The sequence below is a fragment of the Salmo salar genome, chromosome 04 (genome assembly GCF_965601325.2).
Source record: "Salmo salar chromosome 04, fSalSal1, whole genome shotgun sequence".
Classification (NCBI taxonomy): Eukaryota; Metazoa; Chordata; class Actinopteri; order Salmoniformes; family Salmonidae; genus Salmo; species Salmo salar.
Window position 1 is genome coordinate 23,682,640 of NC_138294.1, and position 21,467 is coordinate 23,704,106.

General features: G+C 43.8%; 1 protein-coding gene across 12 annotated transcripts in view; it reads left to right on the plus strand.

The window, feature by feature from the left end:
• The window catches only part of LOC106602442 (teneurin-3), a 401,337-nt gene that overhangs the window by 181,677 nt on the left and 198,193 nt on the right, over positions 1 to 21,467 (plus strand). The gene's annotated exons all lie outside the window — the stretch shown is intronic.

The window sequence follows — 21,467 nt, forward strand, 5'->3', positions numbered from 1 at the left end:
TATTTGCAGTCAATTATTATTCCCATTGTCTCCTTAAGTGTGTTTAAATCATCTTCGAAAGGAAAGGAGCTGTGTGTGTGTTGAGGGGGACCTGGACCGCATGTTAATACGCTTCTCTCTCTGTGATTCCGTGACTCCGGCACTTTGAGAGTTGATTGGTGAGAGAGAGAGGGAACGTTCCCCCGAAAAAAGCTCCCTCGGAGCTCGGCTGCCCCTCACCACTGTCAGATGTTCTGAATTAGAGCGAATAGTTTTTGCGAAGCGGAGCCCAGTCAGTGTTCCTTTTTTTGCTGCTGCTTGTGGTCAGAATTTCCAGCCTCTCCAAATCCACCCAGGCTATAATACCAGGCAGGATGAGGGTGCTGGGGAGGGGGATCTCAAGGCTTTTTTGGGATTGGGCTCAACAGCATAATAGATGAATTGTGTGTGTTGATGATTTAGATTTAAAAGGCTGTGAAGAAGAGGGGTGTTTGTTTATGTCATTTGTATGGAAATGTATATTTTCATGGCTATTTGGTGTCCTGTCTTATAAGATGTGGAAACAGGCAGAGGGTTAGTGCCGTTTGTAACACTCGTAATAATTCCCACTCCCGTCCTTTTACGGGGAGAATAGACCCTTACACTGCAGGATAATTGGAACCATATTTTTTGCGGGGGTGTTTTTGGAATTTGTCACTCTGTTACCTTTTCAATTAGCCTGTTGTACATCCCCCGGCCTGCCGCTGAGTGATGGAATGATGTAACGGACGGAACTGAATAACTGCATAACTGTCAGTCGGAATAAAAGAGTGAACGATGTCACATTTCACCAGCTTTGCGTTCGTAAACGTCGTGGAGACGGCCAGATGTTAAAAGATGCTAAACATTTTTTTTGTTTGTATTATTTTAAAAAATGGACACGTCAGATGAGCTAGATAAAGAGGACGTCATGTGATATGCTTTTATGGTTTCAATATGTTCATCATCTGTGTGTTATAGAACTGGGATTTACCATATGTTCCGTCGGTTAAGGAAACTTCGATGGCACTGCCGTATTAAAAACAAGACAATAGGGAGGAGTACTGGGGGCGCAGCAACAATGTGTGCTCTCGTGCGTTAAAGACGCTGTGAAATTCCACCAGTCAGTGGTTCCTCTCAGGCCCGCTACCACTGAGAGGAACCTGTGGTGTCTCATAATGTCAAACAGTTCCCCCGATTTGTTAAAAACCTAGAAAGAAATGGGCTTCTCTCTCTCTCTCTCTCTCTCTCTCTCTCTCTCTCTCTCTCTCTCTCTCTCTCTCTCTCTCTCTCTCTCTCCTCTGTCTCTCTGTCTCTGTCTCTCTGTCTCTCTGTCTCTCTGTCTCTCTGTCTCTCTGTCTCTCTCTCTGTCTCTCTCTCTCTCTCTCTCTCTCTCTCTCTCTCTCTCTCTCTCTCTCTCTCTCTCTCTCTGTCTCTCTGTCTCTCTGTCTCTCTGTCTCTCTGTCTCTCTGTCTCTCTGTCTCTCTCTCTGTCTCTCTGTCTCTCTGTCTCTGTCTCTCTCTCCTCTCTGTCTGTCTGTCATATTTCAGATCTGCGTGCCAAGGCCTCTGACCCTGTTCACGCCCCAAATGGCACCCTGTTCCCTATATAGTGCACTTCTTTTGATCAGAGCCCGATAGGTCGTGCACTACACAGGGAATAGGGTGCCATTTGGGATGCACACAATGAGAAATAAGCTGTCAGGAATTACTGAGGAGGCCGGGGCCATGTGCAAAGGTGTTTAATGTCCCTCTCACGCGGCGGGCCTTACTACATGGTTCCACTTTAACGCTCATACTAAGCCTTTCTGCTGATTTATGGCCCAGGACCCCATTCTTTGATTCTACACTACATTGATTTTGGAGAGGGGAAATAATGGTTTGCAATGTTAGACACTGAAAGAAAGAGTGGAGAGAAGGGGGGGGGGGAACGGTAGGAGGAAATAGCCAGCTGAACCTGGCTGTCTTTCCTCTTCTCCCTCTCTTTCTTTCTCTTCACAAATGGAAAGAGATCGCCTAGCAACGGCGCCCAGGCTGTGCTTGGTGTGTGTGTGCGTGTGCGTGTGCGTGTGTGTGTGCGTGTACGTACGTGTGTGTGATATATACACTTAGTGTGTGCAGTAATCTGGCTGATGTACTGCATTACTGGAGCTATTACTCAATGAATAAAAGTTTTAATTGTGTTTGATACGGCGTCGTGATATTTCTCTGATTTAGCGCCTTGTAAAACAGACCAGGTCACCTTTCCTTATCCATGTATTTCTTTGTTTTATTGTGTTTTATTCTTGTTATTACATTGAAGGGTATTTATCGTAGCATAGGGGTTGCCATTATTTTTTTATAAAAAAAATGAATACAAATGATGCCAGTTCAGAGTCCCAGACCTACATCTTGATGGCTGGGGGGTTAGTGGCTCAACTCATTGTTAATTTATAGAGGAAAATTGGAAAAGGCCCGACGGATCCACTCCGGAGTAAAAAAATTAATAATAAAAAAACGGGAAAAGAGGAAAAATTGGGATTGACGTCGCCATTGGTGAAAAACAGCATCCACGGCCTATAGGCCTACAGTCTATTGCGTCCTCATTAGCATAATATGTGGTTATTATATAACCATGTTGTGATGGAGGGATGAGATGAGGGATGACAAAGAGCAGTGTCCATGGGAATGGACATGAAAGGGGGGGGTGAAGCGCTTGAAGGTTCATCGTCCGCACGGAAGAGTAAAGAGCTCGTTCTATCTCTTCATCTCTGTTTTTCTCTGTCTCTCTCTCTCCATCTCTCTCTTTCTCTCTCTCCAGCTCTTTGTGATTAAACGTAATATCTCTCCATGAATCCCTTTAGAACACCCCCCCCCCCCCCCATCATTAGATAGGAGTGATTTACGAAGTGAGAAGAGAGAACGAGGGTGTGTGTGTCTGCTGTTGAGGGATTCTGGACTGAGTTTGTAGTGTTATCTAGCTAGGTGTCCAGACGGCTCCGTGATCACTTCTTCCACTGATCTAGGAGGGCTAAAGAGAGGTACTGACTGACACTTCTGAAGGAGCACTTCTCTCTCTCTCTCTCTCTCTCTCTCTCTCTCTCTCTCTCTCTCTCTCTCTGTGTGTGTGTAATTCTCCCCCTTTTGTCTCTCGTTCTCATTATTTCTCTCCCCCTCTCTTCTCAGCAGCTCCGGTCCGTCCAGGGCCTCCAGAACTCACCATAACAACACATACAGTACATACCCATTAGCCAATCGATCGATTTTATTTGGTCATCACAGCTCTGCTCCAGATAAGACTTGGAGGAGGAGGCTTCTATTGTATATTGTTGCAGGCGGCTGTTGCAGGGAATGGTGCCAAACAGTTAAGCTATACTCATCCATTTGGGATAAGAAGAAGGCCCCTCAATGGGTCTTGCTGCTTCCAGAATATTCTTTGTGATTGCCTGGCAACGGACCAAAGGGAGCCTGCTACAGATTGGACTGTTTGGCCGGGAGCCGGAGAGGAGCAGGGAAGGTTGGCCGGAGGAGGGTTTCTGACAAATAAACGGTACGCCGTCGATGGTATGCTAATTCCCCCCGTCTGGCCTGTGTGTGTGAGAAGACTTGTGTTTGGTGCGTAAATATGAATTAGATTGAATGCGTCCCAAATTGCACCCTATTCCCTATAATATTAATTCTTATTGTCCCAGCTCACTTTTTCTTTTTATAGGGAATAGGGTGCTATTTGAGAGGCAGACGCGGATGGAGATTTAGGTGCGTTCATTACAGCGAGGAGACGCTAGTGTGTAGGAAAGAGAAAAGATCATTGAGGGAATTTATTGAATTAACCTATTATTTATTTTCGGATTGTTTCTCTGAAATTCTTCATCTTCAGGAATAAAATGGATGTATTCCAAATCCTTCCAGAAGAAGAAGAATAGGCTATAATTTTCTTGCATTAATTTAGGCCTAAGTCCTTTAATAAAATACACATTTCAAAAATATATTTAAATGCAGGACATTTTTTATAGATATTGCAATTTAAATTAAAAATAATAAAGTATATAGGAATATATACCATTTAAATGATAAAGAATAAGGTTTAGTATAAATAGAAAATCCAGAATTGTTTTAGTGGTCACAATTTTTTATTGGCTATAAAAAATAAAAGATTTATGATTCTTCCAAAAATCAAATACTAATGAATTAACAATGATTAAAATAATAATTGTACAAATAACAGCACCATATGTAGTTATATTTCTATTATCACCTTATACAACCTGCCGTAAATAAAATAACATAAGTATGTAGTAATTTGGGGCTGACAAGAGTGTGAGAGTCAGGGGAAACAGAGGTCATCATGGGGGTCAAACACAGGAAATGATCCTTGTGATGGAGTGGCCTGGCCCTATGGACACGCACGCACGCACACACACACGCGCACACACTGCTGGGTCATAAATCCTCATATGAATAATACAGGGACTATCCCAGCCAATCTACTGCCACTACATTTCCCCACAGTACCATTACAGAGGAAAGGATGTTATATACAGTCTCTTTGTGAAGGCTGCTGATGTTCTCCTCTTGTTTTCTATTGTTATCGAATTGAGATGCTAGTTATTTTCCGCTCCAGTTGAGAAGGACCCCTCGGCCGGCGCAGGTGTGTGAGTGTGTGTCGGTCCCGTGTGTGTTAGAGTTTTCCCTCTCCTGATGGAGGCAGACAGAGGTTGTGGCTGTGTCCCGGGCTGTTCTGGTCCGGGGGGACGGTGACAGAGTGACCATCCTTACCGTAGCGTGGCTTAGCCGCCAACTGAGCCCAGATAGAATAACAGTAGTCTCAGTTGAGGTGACGGTGATAAGCAGGGCCCATACATCACGGCTGAGAGGTAGCACCACAGGCTATCGCACGGGGACACAGGAAAAAGACCACGGCACATCTATTCACACAATGCCGATGGTGTCCTATTCTCAGAGTGCTGATCTGGCACCAGGTCGCCTCTGTCAGTGTAATTGTATTCATTATGATCTAAAAGGCCAAACTGATCCTAGATCAGCACTCCTATTCTGAGAGGCTTTGTGAATTGGGGCCCTGATCTCCTGAGCTCAGATATTATAACTGGAAAGCGTGAGGAAGCCGACGTTAACGCTAAAATGTCTTATTGAGACTAGTCAAAACTAAATTAGCTATTAATGTGGTCTACCTGAACTGACAAGGCTAACTCTAAGCTAATCGCTAGGTTGTATGGCTTGGCTGCGTAGCGTATGGTCTATAGGCCTATACACCTGGGAGTTAAATGGGTATGTATTAAATAGCATGTCTTTGTCCTTTCAATGTCTCGTCTAGCTGGTGGTTATTGGAGTTGACTAAATAAATCCTTGTCAGCAGAATTGTCCCCTGTTGGCCTGGTAATGTGTGGTAACTCCATTACCCGGTAGCCATATTACCCTTGACTCTACCTCAACGTTACGAGAGCACACGACACACACACAACACACACACACACACACACACACACACACACACACACACACACACACACACACACACACACACACACACACAACACACAGTAGCTAGCTCCATCTCTCCACGGCAACACCTGCCAGGCCTCTCTCCTCTCTCCTCTCTCCCCTCTCTCCTCTCTTCTCTCTCCTCTCTCCTCTCTCCTCTCTCTCCTCTCTCGTCTCTCCTCTCTCGTCTCTCCTCTCTCTCCTCTCTCTCCTCTCCTCTCTCTCCTCTCTCCTCTCTCCTCTCTCTCCTCTCCTCTCTCCTCTCTCCTCTCTCCTCTCTCCTCTCCGTCTCCAGTGAGGGGAGGAAAGAGGAAATAAAGCCTCCATTCAACGGCTCATAGACCGAGACGCCCACATGTATAATAGAACAGTCCAGTCGTAAAGCTTCAGATTCATACACCCTGTGTGTGTGGTGTGTGTGTGTGTGTGTGTGTGTGTGTGTGTGTGTGTGTGTGTGTGTGTGTGTGTGTGTGTGTGTGTGTGTGTGTGTGTGTGTGTGTGTGTGTGTGTGTGTGTGTGTGTGTGTGTGTGTGTGTGTGTGACTGAAGAGGGGAGCGAGAAGGGTAAATCTAATACATGAGCCAGTGGCTCTGCTATCCACCAGATATTTTACGCGACAAACAGCTACTGAAGGATCATTTAGTAATAATGAATAAATGACTTAGTTCTGCTCCACATAACGGCCCATTAGGTTTGTTCTCAAAGGAGTCGAGGTGCTGAAAAAGTAGATATATTAGAGCGTTTATCCTGTGTACTGGACTTAGAGTGTTGCTTTGTTTCATTTCAGTCCGGAATCTCTCCTTCAGAGAACCCATTTTGTACGCTGCACGACACTGACGATTTGTACAAGTGTCTGTTATTTAAATGTCTCTGATAACAGCCAAGGAGGCGGTTTAAGGTAATGTTCCCTTTGTCAAACTACATAGTTGTTCATCTGTAGTGAGGCGAGGCTGGGAGATGTGATAGACACTAGGCCAGAGATATAGACCAGCAGCGGTCACGTCCACCAGCCCAGACACTGTGTGGAGGGAGCACACACACTCCATCTATGAGGAAGACTGGTGTGTGTGTGTGTGTGTGTGTTTAGGGGCGTTGCATTGATATTTTGTGTAGGTGTATGTGCGTGTGTGCTGTACATGTGTTCGGATGATACATTGCTCATATTTGCGCGTGTGTGTGTGTGTGTGTGCATTGACGTCCGTCAGCATGTGTGTGTGTTTCTCTGTGTGTGCCCACTCCCGTCTCCTTGCATTGGAATCCATCCCCGTTGTGAGCCAGAGCCACCACTATACCACTAGGCCCAGAGGGGTGTAGCTAGGAGGAGACCCGAACACCAGTCTCCCTCTCCCTCCCACACAGAAAGACCCAGCCCTTCTTTTGTTTCCGCCCAGATCGGCAATCCCTCCCCAGGATCAAGCATCACACACACACACACGCTACCTACACACACACACACAGGATCAGGGCTCACGCACACACACATGCACACTCTCGGAGGCTAGCTGGCTGTCCCGTTGATCATTTGAGGAGAACCTCTCCCCCCTCCGAACCCCCCTAGTCTCTCTTCATTGCCTGCTTCACTGCAGCCCTGCCTAACAAACGCTTTACCAGACCTCTCTCTCTCTCTCTCTCTCTCTCTCTCTTAGCTATATGACCCTAGGGCAAAAGGGAAGGAGAGAGGGGGATGAGGAGATGGGAGGGAGGGACAGCCAACCAACCATCCACTCACCCACCTCCTTTGTTTGGGGGTTAGAGGCACAGCAAGGTCGTGACCTTTTAAGAGGAGGGCCTGGGGCTCGGGTTACAGGGACACAGCCTGGGCTAGATGCAGAGAGGGAAGATGTCTGTCTGTCTGTCCCTGCTCAGCCACATGTGTTCGGCAATCAACTGAACAATGTCATCAGCACTAACACTGCCATTACCACATCTAACCACATGTGTCATCAGCCCCCACAGGGAGGAGACAGGTTTAAGGTTTAAACACACACACACACACACACACACACACACACACACACACATACACACATACACACACACAGACACACACACACACACATACACACACACACACACACACACACACACACACACACACAGACACACACACACACATACATACACATACACACACATACACACACACACAACTTAAAACTGAGTACTCATTGACCACGCACATACACACACATACACACACATACAGACATACAGACACACACACATACAGACACACACACAGACAGAAGAGCCCAATCCCCAGAGAAGGGTAGGGAAAGAGGCAGGGATGGCTGGATATAGAGATTTATCACTGGTAGTTTGGCATTGAGCTGCTCTGGTTTTAATGTGGGGTAATCAGCACCCGTCCGTCCGTGTTTCAACATGCTTGTCCAGTTGTCACGGGGGTGCAGCGTACTGAGAGACAGCGAGGGGGTCGGCAACATACAGTCTACAGGAACAGTTGTCTGTATCCTTATTGTTTACACAGTCTACACTCAGCTGCACAAGGGTGTGTGTGTGTGTGTGTGTGTGTGTGTGTACATGTGTTGAGTGAGAGCCCATCTCAGTCTCTAGCTACATACAGTATGTACTATGTTGCCCTTGGGTGGAGGTGGAAAAGCCCATTTGGCTAGTCTATCACCACTCCCCATAGCACCACTGTACTGAACCACATTACTGGTGATCACCACTCCCCATAGCACCACTGTACTGAACCACATTACTGGTGATCACCACTCCCCATAGCACCACTGTATCTCCTCTCCCATGCCTTTTTTTCTTCAACAGTAAGTCCTTCATTAAGTAATATCCGCCTCTCTCTCACACACACACCGCGTGTCTCCCCACTAAAGGGTTAAGGAAAGGAGCTGTGTTTGTTGACGGTGTAAAGCCCGTAAGGTACAGCTGCTCTGACATTTAGCCTGCTGCTCGTTGTTTGTTTGTTTATCCGTCTCAACACAAAGCTGTATACTAATCATCCCTCATAGCCACAGATACAGTACACTTACTAATCATCCCTCATAGCCCCAGATACAGTACACTTACTAATCATCCCTCATAGCCACAGATACAGTACACTTACTAATCATCCCTCATAGCCACAGATACAGTACACTTACTAATCATCCCTCATAGCCACAGATACAGTACACTTACTAATCATCCCTCATAGCCACAGATACAGTACACTTACTAATCATCCCTCATAGCCACAGATACAGTACACTTACTAATCATCCCTCATAGCCACAGATACAGTACACTTACTAATCATCCCTCATAGCCACAGATACAGTACACTTACTAATCATCCCTCATAGCCACAGATACAGTACACTTACTAATCATCCCTCATAGCCACAGATACAGTACACTTACTAATCATCCCTCATAGCCACAGATACAGTACACTTACTAATCATCCCTCATAGCCACAGATACAGTACACTTACTAATCATCCCTCATAGCCACAGATACAGTACACTTACTAATCATCCCTCATAGCCACAGATACAGTACACTTACTAATCATCCCTCATAGCCACAGATACAGTACACTTACTAATCATCCCTCATAGCCACAGATACAGTACACTTACTAATCATCCCTCATAGCCACAGATACAGTACACTTACTAATCATCCCTCATAGCCACAGATACAGTACACTTACTAATCATCCCTCATAGCCACAGATACAGTACACTTACTAATCATCCCTCATAGCCACAGATACAGTACACTTACTAATCATCCCTCATAGCCACAGATACAGTACACTTACTAATCATCCCTCATAGCCACAGATACAGTACACTTACTAATCATCCCTCATAGCCACAGATACAGTACACTTACTAATCATCCCTCATAGCCACAGATACAGTACACTTACTAATCATCCCTCATAGCCACAGATACAGTACACTTACTAATCATCCCTCATAGCCACAGATACAGTACACTTACTAATCATCCCTCATAGCCACAGATACAGTACACTTACTAATCATCCCTCATAGCCACAGATACAGTACACTTACTAATCATCCCTCATAGCCACAGATACAGTACACTTACTAATCATCCCTCATAGCCACAGATACAGTACACTTACTAATCATCCCTCATAGCCACAGATACAGTACACTTACTAATCATCCCTCATAGCCACAGATACAGTACACTTACTAATCATCCCTCATAGCCACAGATACAGTACACTTACTAATCATCCCTCATAGCCACAGATACAGTACACTTACTAATCATCCCTCATAGCCACAGATACAGTACACTTACTAATCATCCCTCATAGCCACAGATACAGTACACTTACTAATCATCCCTCATAGCCACAGATACAGTACACTTACTAATCATCCCTCATAGCCACAGATACAGTACACTTACTAATCATCCCTCATAGCCACAGATACAGTACACTTACTAATCATCCCTCATAGCCACAGATACAGTACACTTACTAATCATCCCTCATAGCCACAGATACAGTACACTTACTAATCATCCCTCATAGCCACAGATACAGTACACTTACTAATCATCCCTCATAGCCACAGATACAGTACACTTACTAATCATCCCTCATAGCCACAGATACAGTACACTTACTAATCATCCCTCATAGCCACAGATACAGTACACTTACTAATCATCCCTCATAGCCACAGATACAGTACACTTACTAATCATCCCTCATAGCCACAGATACAGTACACTTACTAATCATCCCTCATAGCCACAGATACAGTACACTTACTAATCATCCCTCATAGCCACAGATACAGTACACTTACTAATCATCCCTCATAGCCACAGATACAGTACACTTACTAATCATCCCTCATAGCCACAGATACAGTACACTTACTAATCATCCCTCATAGCCACAGATACAGTACACTTACTAATCATCCCTCATAGCCACAGATACAGTACACTTACTAATCATCCCTCATAGCCACAGATACAGTACACTTACTAATCATCCCTCATAGCCACAGATACAGTACACTTACTAATCATCCCTCATAGCCACAGATACAGTACACTTACTAATCATCCCTCATAGCCACAGATACAGTACACTTACTAATCATCCCTCATAGCCACAGATACAGTACACTTACTAATCATCCCTCATAGCCACAGATACAGTACACTTACTAATCATCCCTCATAGCCACAGATACAGTACACTTACTAATCATCCCTCATAGCCACAGATACAGTACACTTACTAATCATCCCTCATAGCCACAGATACAGTACACTTACTAATCATCCCTCATAGCCACAGATACAGTACACTTACTAATCATCCCTCATAGCCACAGATACAGTACACTTACTAATCATCCCTCATAGCCACAGATACAGTACACTTACTAATCATCCCTCATAGCCACAGATACAGTACACTTACTAATCATCCCTCATAGCCACAGATACAGTACACTTACTAATCATCCCTCATAGCCACAGATACAGTACACTTACTAATCATCCCTCATAGCCACAGATACAGTACACTTACTAATCATCCCTCATAGCCACAGATACAGTACACTTACTAATCATCCCTCATAGCCACAGATACAGTACACTTACTAATCATCCCTCATAGCCACAGATACAGTACACTTACTAATCATCCCTCATAGCCACAGATACAGTACACTTACTAATCATCCCTCATAGCCACAGATACAGTACACTTACTAATCATCCCTCATAGCCACAGATACAGTACACTTACTAATCATCCCTCATAGCCACAGATACAGTACACTTACTAATCATCCCTCATAGCCACAGATACAGTACACTTACTAATCATCCCTCATAGCCACAGATACAGTACACTTACTAATCATCCCTCATAGCCACAGATACAGTACACTTACTAATCATCCCTCATAGCCACAGATACAGTACACTTACTAATCATCCCTCATAGCCACAGATACAGTACACTTACTAATCATCCCTCATAGCCACAGATACAGTACACTTACTAATCATCCCTCATAGCCACAGATACAGTACACTTACTAATCATCCCTCATAGCCACAGATACAGTACACTTACTAATCATCCCTCATAGCCACAGATACAGTACACTTACTAATCATCCCTCATAGCCACAGATACAGTACACTTACTAATCATCCCTCATAGCCACAGATACAGTACACTTACTAATCATCCCTCATAGCCACAGATACAGTACACTTACTAATCATCCCTCATAGCCACAGATACAGTACACTTACTAATCATCCCTCATAGCCACAGATACAGTACACTTACTAATCATCCCTCATAGCCACAGATACAGTACACTTACTAATCATCCCTCATAGCCACAGATACAGTACACTTACTAATCATCCCTCATAGCCACAGATACAGTACACTTACTAATCATCCCTCATAGCCACAGATACAGTACACTTACTAATCATCCCTCATAGCCACAGATACAGTACACTTACTAATCATCCCTCATAGCCACAGATACAGTACACTTACTAATCATCCCTCATAGCCACAGATACAGTACACTTACTAATCATCCCTCATAGCCACAGATACAGTACACTTACTAATCATCCCTCATAGCCACAGATACAGTACACTTACTAATCATCCCTCATAGCCACAGATACAGTACACTTACTAATCATCCCTCATAGCCACAGATACAGTACACTTACTAATCATCCCTCATAGCCACAGATACAGTACACTTACTAATCATCCCTCATAGCCACAGATACAGTACACTTACTAATCATCCCTCATAGCCACAGATACAGTACACTTACTTGGCAACACATTTCTGTTGTTTTGTTGTTATTTATTTTTGTCTCCATTTCTTGGTCTGTTTCTCTCTCTCTCGGTTTTAGGCTCATTCTCGGTCTCTCTCTCTCTCCTCTCGCTTTCTCTCTCTCTCTCCTCTCACTTTCTCTCTCTCTCTCTCTTTTATCTCTCTCTCTTTCTCTCTCTCTCTCTCTCTCTCTCTCTCTCTCTCTCACTAGTTATCTACCCTTAAAAAACGACAGAGAAATGTCCATTTTAATTAAAGAACTGCTTCAATAAATCCAGTGTTAGAAAGCAGGGTCTCTGTTGCTGTAGATATAATAACTGTGTGTGTAGCATGTTGGGATGGAGAGGCAGAAAAAAGGATGGTTAAAAAACAGAGAAAGAGAGTTCCAGAGCAATGTGCCCTCCTAGGTATGGTAGAGATCTATCACAACGCCCAGAACCTGTGTTCTTTTGCAGCTATGGTACACACACACACACACACACACACACACACACACACACACACACACACACACACACATAGAGACGTAGGCACACACACCCACATTAACACCCGTCCCCCTGAACGCAGACACACGCACACGCTCACACACACAGACGTAGGCACACACACACATTAACACCCCACACCGAACATACACACACACACACTGTCCCATCATTGACATTCCAGTCTCACCCCACTAGCCCCTTTCCCAACACAGTAGACTCCTTCTCCTCCTCCCCCTCTCCTATAAAAGCCCAGTCAGACAACGCCTCTCCAATGCCTTCTCTTTACTCTCTCTCTTTTCTTTTCACTCAGCTCCTTAATTACCTTGGGCGTAATTAGCCACAAGAACAACCAATTATTTGTGTTTAAATAGCTACTAATTCACAACTTTGTTCCTAATAGGTCATTAAAGAAAAGTTTAAAGTAAATATACTGTTTAATGTATAATTGCCTCTTTTAGAAGATAAATAACAACTTTTCTCTGAGTTTAATTTCTAAATAAGCATTTATGTGTTTTTATAGAAGTTGATACAATTAATGGTGGCTGCCTTGTGCCATTACATAATTATCCTGTTAATTCTGCATTTAACAGTTCAACTTTTAATTTTCTTCGTTGATTACACTTGATAAATCGCCAGGAAACACTTGTGAATTAACCATTCTCAGATGACAAATAATTAGTGGCTAATCAGGCAACTCCCAGTAATCAACTGAAAGAGAAACAGCATATTTAATCGCCATTTAATTGACGGTGTTCCGAACAGCTGTTGATGGCGGTGCAAGGAAGTGATTACCAGGAAGTGGACAATAACGTTTCTATTCTAATCTAGATTATTCTATTCCATTTGAGTCTATTCTAAAGAAGTGATGTGGGCTGTAATGGCGTTTTGTCTTAATGACTGTCGTAGCCTCATGTAGTGGGTTTGTGTCATCGTAGCCTCATGTAGTGGGTTTGTGTCACTGTAGCCTCATGTAGTGGGTTTGTGTCATCGTAGCCTCATGTAGTGGGTTTGTGTCATCGTAGCCTCATGTAGTGGGTTTGTGTCATCGTAGCCTCATGTAGTGGGTTTGTGTCATCGTAGCCTCATGTAGTGGGTTTGTGTCATCGTAGCCTCATGTAGTGGGTTTGTGTCATCGTAGCCTCGTAGTGGGTTTGTGTCATCGTAGCCTCATGTAGTGGGTTTGTGTCATCGTAGCCTCATGTAGTGGGTTTGTGTCATCGTAGCCTCGTAGTGGGTTTGTGTCATCGTAGCCTCATGTAGTGGGTTTGTGTCACTGTAGCCTCATGTAGTGGGTTTGTGTCATCGTAGCCTCATGTAGTGGGTTTGTGTCATCGTAGCCTCGTAGTGGGTTTGTGTCATCGTAGCCTCATGTAGTGGGTTTGTGTCATCGTAGCCTCATGTAGTGGGTTTGTGTCATCGTAGCCTCATGTAGTGGGTTTGTGTCATCGTAGCCTCGTAGTGGGTTTGTGTCATCGTAGCCTCATGTAGTGGGTTTGTGTCATCGTAGCCTCATGTAGTGGGTTTGTGTCATCGTAGCCTCGTAGTGGGTTTGTGTCATCGTAGCCTCATGTAGTGGGTTTGTGTCACTGTAGCCTCATGTAGTGGGTTTGTGTCATCGTAGCCTCATGTAGTGGGTTTGTGTCATCGTAGCCTCATGTAGTGGGTTTGTGTCATCGTAGCCTCATGTAGTGGGTTTGTGTCATCGTAGCCTCATGTAGTGGGTTTGTGTCATCGTAGCCTCATGTAGTGGGTTTGTGTCATCGTAGCCTCATGTAGTGGGTTTGTGTCATCGTAGCCTCGTAGTGGGTTTGTGTCATCGTAGCCTCGTAGTGGGTTTGTGTCATCGTAGCCTCGTAGTGGGTTTGTGTCATCGTAGCCTCATGTAGTGGGTTTGTGTCATCGTAGCCTCATGTAGTGGGTTTGTGTCATCGTAGCCTCATGTAGTGGGTTTGTGTCATCGTAGCCTCGTAGTGGGTTTGTGTCATCGTAGCCTCGTAGTGGGTTTGTGTCATCGTAGCCTCGTAGTGGGTTTGTGTCATCGTAGCCTCATGTAGTGGGTTTGTGTCATCGTAGCCTCGTAGTGGGTTTGTGTCATCGTAGCCTCGTAGTGGGTTTGTGTCATCGTAGCCTCATGTAGTGGGTTTGTGTCATCGTAGCCTCATGTAGTGGGTTTGTGTCATCGTAGCCTCATGTAGTGGGTTTGTGTCATCGTAGCCTCATGTAGTGGGTTTGTGTCATCGTAGCCTCATGTAGTGGGTTTGTGTCATCGTAGCCTCCAGGTCACCAGTCAGAATTTGAAGTGTCTTGCTGATGAAGCACTAGTTATGACTGGTTGGTTGTCAGACAGTGTGTCACTTACAGTGCGTGATGAATGAGTGCATGGAGAGTACACACACACACACACACACACACACACACACACACACACACACACACACACACACACACACACACTGGGTTATGAGTTGAATTGCACAATGTAGGACAGTAAAGGGCAGAGGCTGGGGGCTAAGACAACCTATATGTAACTACCACTAGCTAAGGAAAAGACCTGCACTGGCTTTAGCCCAGTACCCATTGTGCTGTGGCTATAGGGCGACACCAGCTCTACCTATAGCTTATTGTTAAGGCTGATTCCTCTATATAGACTCTACCACGTGGAGCCAGTCCATTCATCCCATTATAATAAATACTACCATCCAACATTAGATAATACTGACCCCTATAACCTCATAACAACTCACATCTACTCTAGTCACTGGATCAGTCCTTGCAGCGTAGAAAAACACAACAGATGTGTGGATATGCTGAGCTTCCTCATCTGGTCTCAAAACAGCGTAAACGATACAATCAAACGCAATCAAATTCCCATCAAAAAATACTTGTTCGGATGAATCAGTCTTTTCAGCTTCTCAGCTTGCCAGGCTTACAGCATGGCTGAACGCTCGTTGGGCAGAATTGACTTTATCCCTTTGCCGTCTGTGTTGGCTGGGAATTGGCTCTGGGCTGTGTCCCAAATGGTACCCTATTCCCTATGTAGAGCACTAGGTCCCCAGGGCTGTGGTCAACAATAGTGCACTATATAGGGAATACCTCTTATTTGATATAGTCTGTCTTTTACTCCCACCATTATACACTATATGACTTTAACTGATGCCATGTTAAAAAGTGCCAAAAATAACTGGGGCCTTGTTAAACTCTGTGTTTGATGGTCCCCGAGTGGAGATGGGTGAGTGGAGTGGTAGAGAACCAGTGGAAAATTCATTAGTAGCGGATTTAAGATGAATGAAGAGAGTGTGTGTGTGTGTGTGTGTGTGTGTGTGTGTGTGTGTGTGTGTGTGTGTGTGTGTGTGTGTGAGAGTCTGTGTTTAAGTGTGTGTGCGTCATCTCCACGTGAACGCTTATTCCGTTACACCACTAATCGCAGCAATATAAGCGTGCCATAAAGATGTAGAATTTGAAATGAATTCCGGTGCCAGCTAGCTTGTCTGTTTTAATGCGCTTCTATGGCTAAGACAGAGCTGGAGGTTGTTTCCTATCCACCTCTGAGGATTTGGACTGACGCATGTCCTACAGACCGGATGTCACAGCATCCCATGCTGACATGTCAAAAAGGAGAATATATGATGCATATATGAGGTGAAGCATATACGAGCGCTAGGGATGTATGAGCGCCAAGAGTCGTCGGTTCTTTCAACCGATCGATTGGTCAAAACGTGTATTTTTCCATATATAGACACATCCTATGTGTTTTAATCAAATCAACTAAATGCACTGAGCTTGTCTGATGCTTTAAGCACACTGTTTGATGAAATGATTAAGACACACAAATGACTATAGAGAGTCCGACCGCAATTGAATTGATTCTGCACTGTGTTAAAAAAAATTCTACAGCAAGTGACTGTGTGATTGGCACTCGTTGTCTCTCTCCTCCCTACTGCAGCGGCCACCACAGAACATCAACAGGGTTTATCCAGCTGTCCGTGTTGCTGAAGCTTCAACATAATTGCAGCCACTTCTGACTGAAAAGTTCTGTTAACAAAATCCCTCATTTGTTTAGGAAAAACATTCCCAATTCCCTCAACCCTCGCACTCTTCACATGACACGTGTATGCATTGCATGCACGTGACCAATAGGGGCTGACCTGAAGCATATCACAATCACATCAATACAATCACATCAATACATCAATACATTGGTTATAACAAACTCCAAACAATGTAACACGTGACAGCAAAATGGATGCAGAGGACATGAAAAATAAACTTGAAACGGGGGAATGCTTACTGGTTGCTCAGGAGGTGAAGCGGAAGTCAGATGTGTGGAATAAATGTGGCTACTTGTGGAAAATACTGGAAATGAAGAAAAATAAGGCAAGGAGCCAGCGCTGCATGCATATTGTGTGTCAAACAGGTGCTGTTAGATTCCAATATCATTTCTCTGACCGTTTGGAATGTAAACAACACTAAATAAATGATAAGCGTACCAGAGAGTCTGTAGTGAAGTTTTTTTAATTTTTAATTTTGTAAAGCCTTTAGTACAGCAAACGCAAAGACTCCAACCAGTCGCATTCATTCGTGAATGCAATTTCCATGCAATGGTTTATTTATGGTTTACGCTAATTATTCAAGGATCGCTTTGTTATATTTTAAAATTAAAATGCTTGATTACATTTCAAATCATGAACGACTCGTAGGCTGCGTGATGACATGAACGAATGAATGATTGATTGATGCTGTAGCCTATAGAAGTATTGAAATATAGGCCTAAGTAAGTTACGGTGTTAAGACTAAACAGGATGTGCTCTTAGGCCTACAGCTTGATGGTTATATAAGGCTGCTATACTAAGCCTACTAATGATAACGACATTACTTATTGTTATAATAATAATAGTAATAATAACAATAACAATAACAATAAGAAAGAGATCAAGAAAAAGGAGGGTTATGATTATTATTATTATTATTATTATTATTATTATTCTGACAATTTGGAACAGTGTAAACAACACTAAATAAATGAGAAATAATACCAGAGAGGCTGTTCTGACAAAAAAAAAGTGAAAGCCTTTATTACTGCATAGCAAAGATTTAAACCAGCCGAATTGATGAAATAGTTTTTCCGACATGTTGTGGTTGATGCTCACGAAGGCAGAGTCAGTAGGCTGTTAAACAAACACTCAAACAGGCAACAGAAGCAGGATCTGTCTTATTTCTGTAAATATACACTACCGGTCAAAAGTTTTAGAACACCAGGTTTAAAAAAAATAATAATAATAATATTTTCTACATTGTAGAATAATAGTGAAGACATAAAAACTATGAAATAACACATATGGAATCATGTAGTAACTAAAAAAGTGTTAAACAAATCAAAATATGTTTTATATTTGAGATTCTTCAAATAGCAACACCTTTGCCTTGATGACAGCTTTGCGCACTCTTGGCATTCTCTCAACCAGCTTCATGAGGTAGTCACCTGGAATGCATTTTAATGAATAGGTATGCCTTGTTAAAAGTTTATTTGTGGAATTTCTTTCCTTCTTAATGCGTTTGATCCAATCAGTTGTGTTGTGACAAGGTAGGGGGAGTATACAGAAGATAGCCCTATTTGGTAAAAAAACAAGTCCATATTATGGCAAGAACAGCTCAAATAAGCAAAGAGAAACAGCAGTTCATCATTACTTTAAGACATGAAGTTCAGTCAATCCTGAAAATGTCAAGAACTTTGAAAGTTTCTTCAAGTGCAGTCGCAAAAACTATCAAGCGCTATGATGAAACTGGCTCCCATGAGGACCGCCACAGGAAAGGAAGACTCAGAGTTACCGGTGCTGCAGAGGATAAGTTCATTAGAGTTACCAGCCTCAGAAATTGCAGCCCAAATAAATGCTTCACAGAGTTCAGGTCACGGACACATCTCAACATCAACTGTTCAGAGGAGATTGTGTGAATCAGGCCTTCATGGTCGAATTCTTACAAAGAAATCACTACTAAAGAACACTAATAAGAAGAAGAGACATGCTTGGACCAAGAAACACGAGCAATAGACATTAGACCGGTAGAAATTTGTCCTTTGGTATAGAGTCCAAATTGGAGATTTTTGATCCCAACCGCCATGTTTTTGTGAGATATGGTGTGGGTGAACGGATGATCTCAGCATGTGTATTTCCCACCGTGAAGCATGGAGGAGGAGGTGTGATGGTATGGGGGGTGCTTTGCTGGTGACACTGTCTGTGATTTATTTAGAATTCAAGGCACACTTAACCAGCATGGCTACCACAGCATTCTGCAGCGATACGCCATCCCATCTGGTTTGGGCTTAGTGGGACTATCATTTGTTTTTCAACAGGACAATGACCCAAAACACACCTCCAGGCTGTGTAAGGGCTATTTTACCAATAATTAAAGTGATGGAGTGCTGCATCAGATTACCTAGCATCAACCAAATTGAGAGGGTTTGGGATGAGTTGGACCGCAGAGTGAAGGAAAAGCAGCCAACATGTGCTCAGCATATGTGGGAACTCCCTCAAGACTGTTGAAAAATCATTCCAGGTGAATCTGGTTGAGAGAATGCCAAAAGTGTGCAAAGTTGTCATCAAGGCAAAGGGTGGCTATTTGAAGAATCTGAAATAGATTATAAAACTAATTATGTTGGGGTTTCCTCTCTCCTCCCTTTTCTTAGACAATTAAGTCAACGGCTGTTTTCTCATCTCCTAACTCCACTGCTGCCTCCACAGCATTGTTCTCAACACCAGTATGCTGGTTAACTTTGCTATTATGCACATAGCAACATGGTCTAGGAAATGACGCCAATTTAACAGTGCACTGATGTGTTTCAGAACCGCGGACAGCGACCGCTATCCAACGCGGGAGAAAATGCATAATATTAATTTTATTAGTGTTGCACCAGTGTTCCTACGTAGTATAACCATATAGAATTTCAGTAGCACATCTTAGCCTGATGGATTGTGCCATCCCCACGGCCATACTGTATTACCTCAATTACCTCGTACCTCGACTTGGCACTGGTACCCAGTGTATATAGCCAAGTTATCGTTACTCATTGTGTATTTATTCCTTATGTTATTGTCTTTATATCTTTCTCTCTGCATTGCTGGAAAGCATATCACTGTTAGTCTACACCTGTTGTTTACAAAAAAAATTTTTTTATTTGATATGAACTTACATATGTGCATGTTGAATGTATATGAATGTATATGCATATGAGATGACATGTTGAATAAGAGTGTAATGAAGCAGGCCACTTCACAACAAACAGCCTGAGAGGCACACATTCAAACACATGGCCCTCTCACCAATCCACGCCACCGCACACCGCTGCCAATGCCCAGTCACTGTCCATCACCTCAGATAAAACAGACACACACAACCACCACACACACACACACACACACACACACACACACATTCAAATCACAAACATCCTATTGTTTAACACATCCTATTGTGTTAAACAAATGCAGCGGTAGAGATAGAAGGTAAAATAGAGGCTGTTATCCTCTTTATCTATCAGTCTATGGTGAATCTCTCTCTGACTCTCTCTCCCACTTTTATCTCGCTCTCAACTACATTACAATGCTTTCCCTCTCTCGGTTTTAATCAACCTTTCAAGGTTGTTTATTTTAACGCGTTGGGTTTACCTGCAGTCAGCAAATCAGCAGCTAACAACAAGACTGGAGCATGATAAGTCACCACGCCAATGTGTTCTGCATGGCCATCAGTAAACGCATATGTTCCCCATGCCGAGCACACCTATTAATTACCATAGGTAGTAGTGTGTGGGTGTGCTTATGTGTGTGTGTGTGCGTGTGCATGTCCGTGTGAGTGTGTGTGTGTGCATGCGTGTGTTGAGAATCCAGGCAATGCATTGTCACGCTAAGAATAATGAGGACAGAAGGCCTAGTAAAACAGCAGGTTAGCGTTCACTGCTAATTTACAACTGGATGCTAAGGCACGCGCTACAGGGTTTACAATGCAAAACTGTCAATGTAGCGTAGCCTAGCATAGAGCGCCAAGTGGGCCAAATGCTCATTGTTAGTGGTAGCTGCTAATTAATTCATGCAAAATGGTCGGGCCTCACTGTGGGTTTATTATTAGCCTAGCGTGACTTAGCGTGACTTAGCGTTAACTGTCCTGTTTTATTGTCCTGCTACAGATGAGCTACTTTGTCGGAAGAGTGGGTTTGGGCTTGCCATGTGTTAGCTGTGTGAAGCAGAGGAACGGGTACAGACAGTCACCCATTCATTCAGCCATTGGCTCTTCCCTCCCAGATACTCCCTAGTTCAGTCGATCTTGGCTTTTGTTCACTAAGACAGGGGGACAGGGGGTGTGTGATGAAATACATTGCATGTGTGTTGACATCACAGCGAGCCGGTCTCCAACGGTGTCCTTGGCAACGGGACCACAAGATGTCAAGTCGCGGGGCCCCGCCCTGGCAGGTAACGACAGAGCAGGAACAGAGAGGAATGGCCTCTTTGAGCTCAGAACAGAGAGATAGTGAGAAGGTCGTGGGGGGGGGGGGGGGGGTGGGGGGTGTAGGCTGATGATAGCAGAGAGAGAGAAAACCACGAGAGATAGGGAGGGATAGAGAGGGATGATAGACAGAGAGCGAGAGAAATGAGGT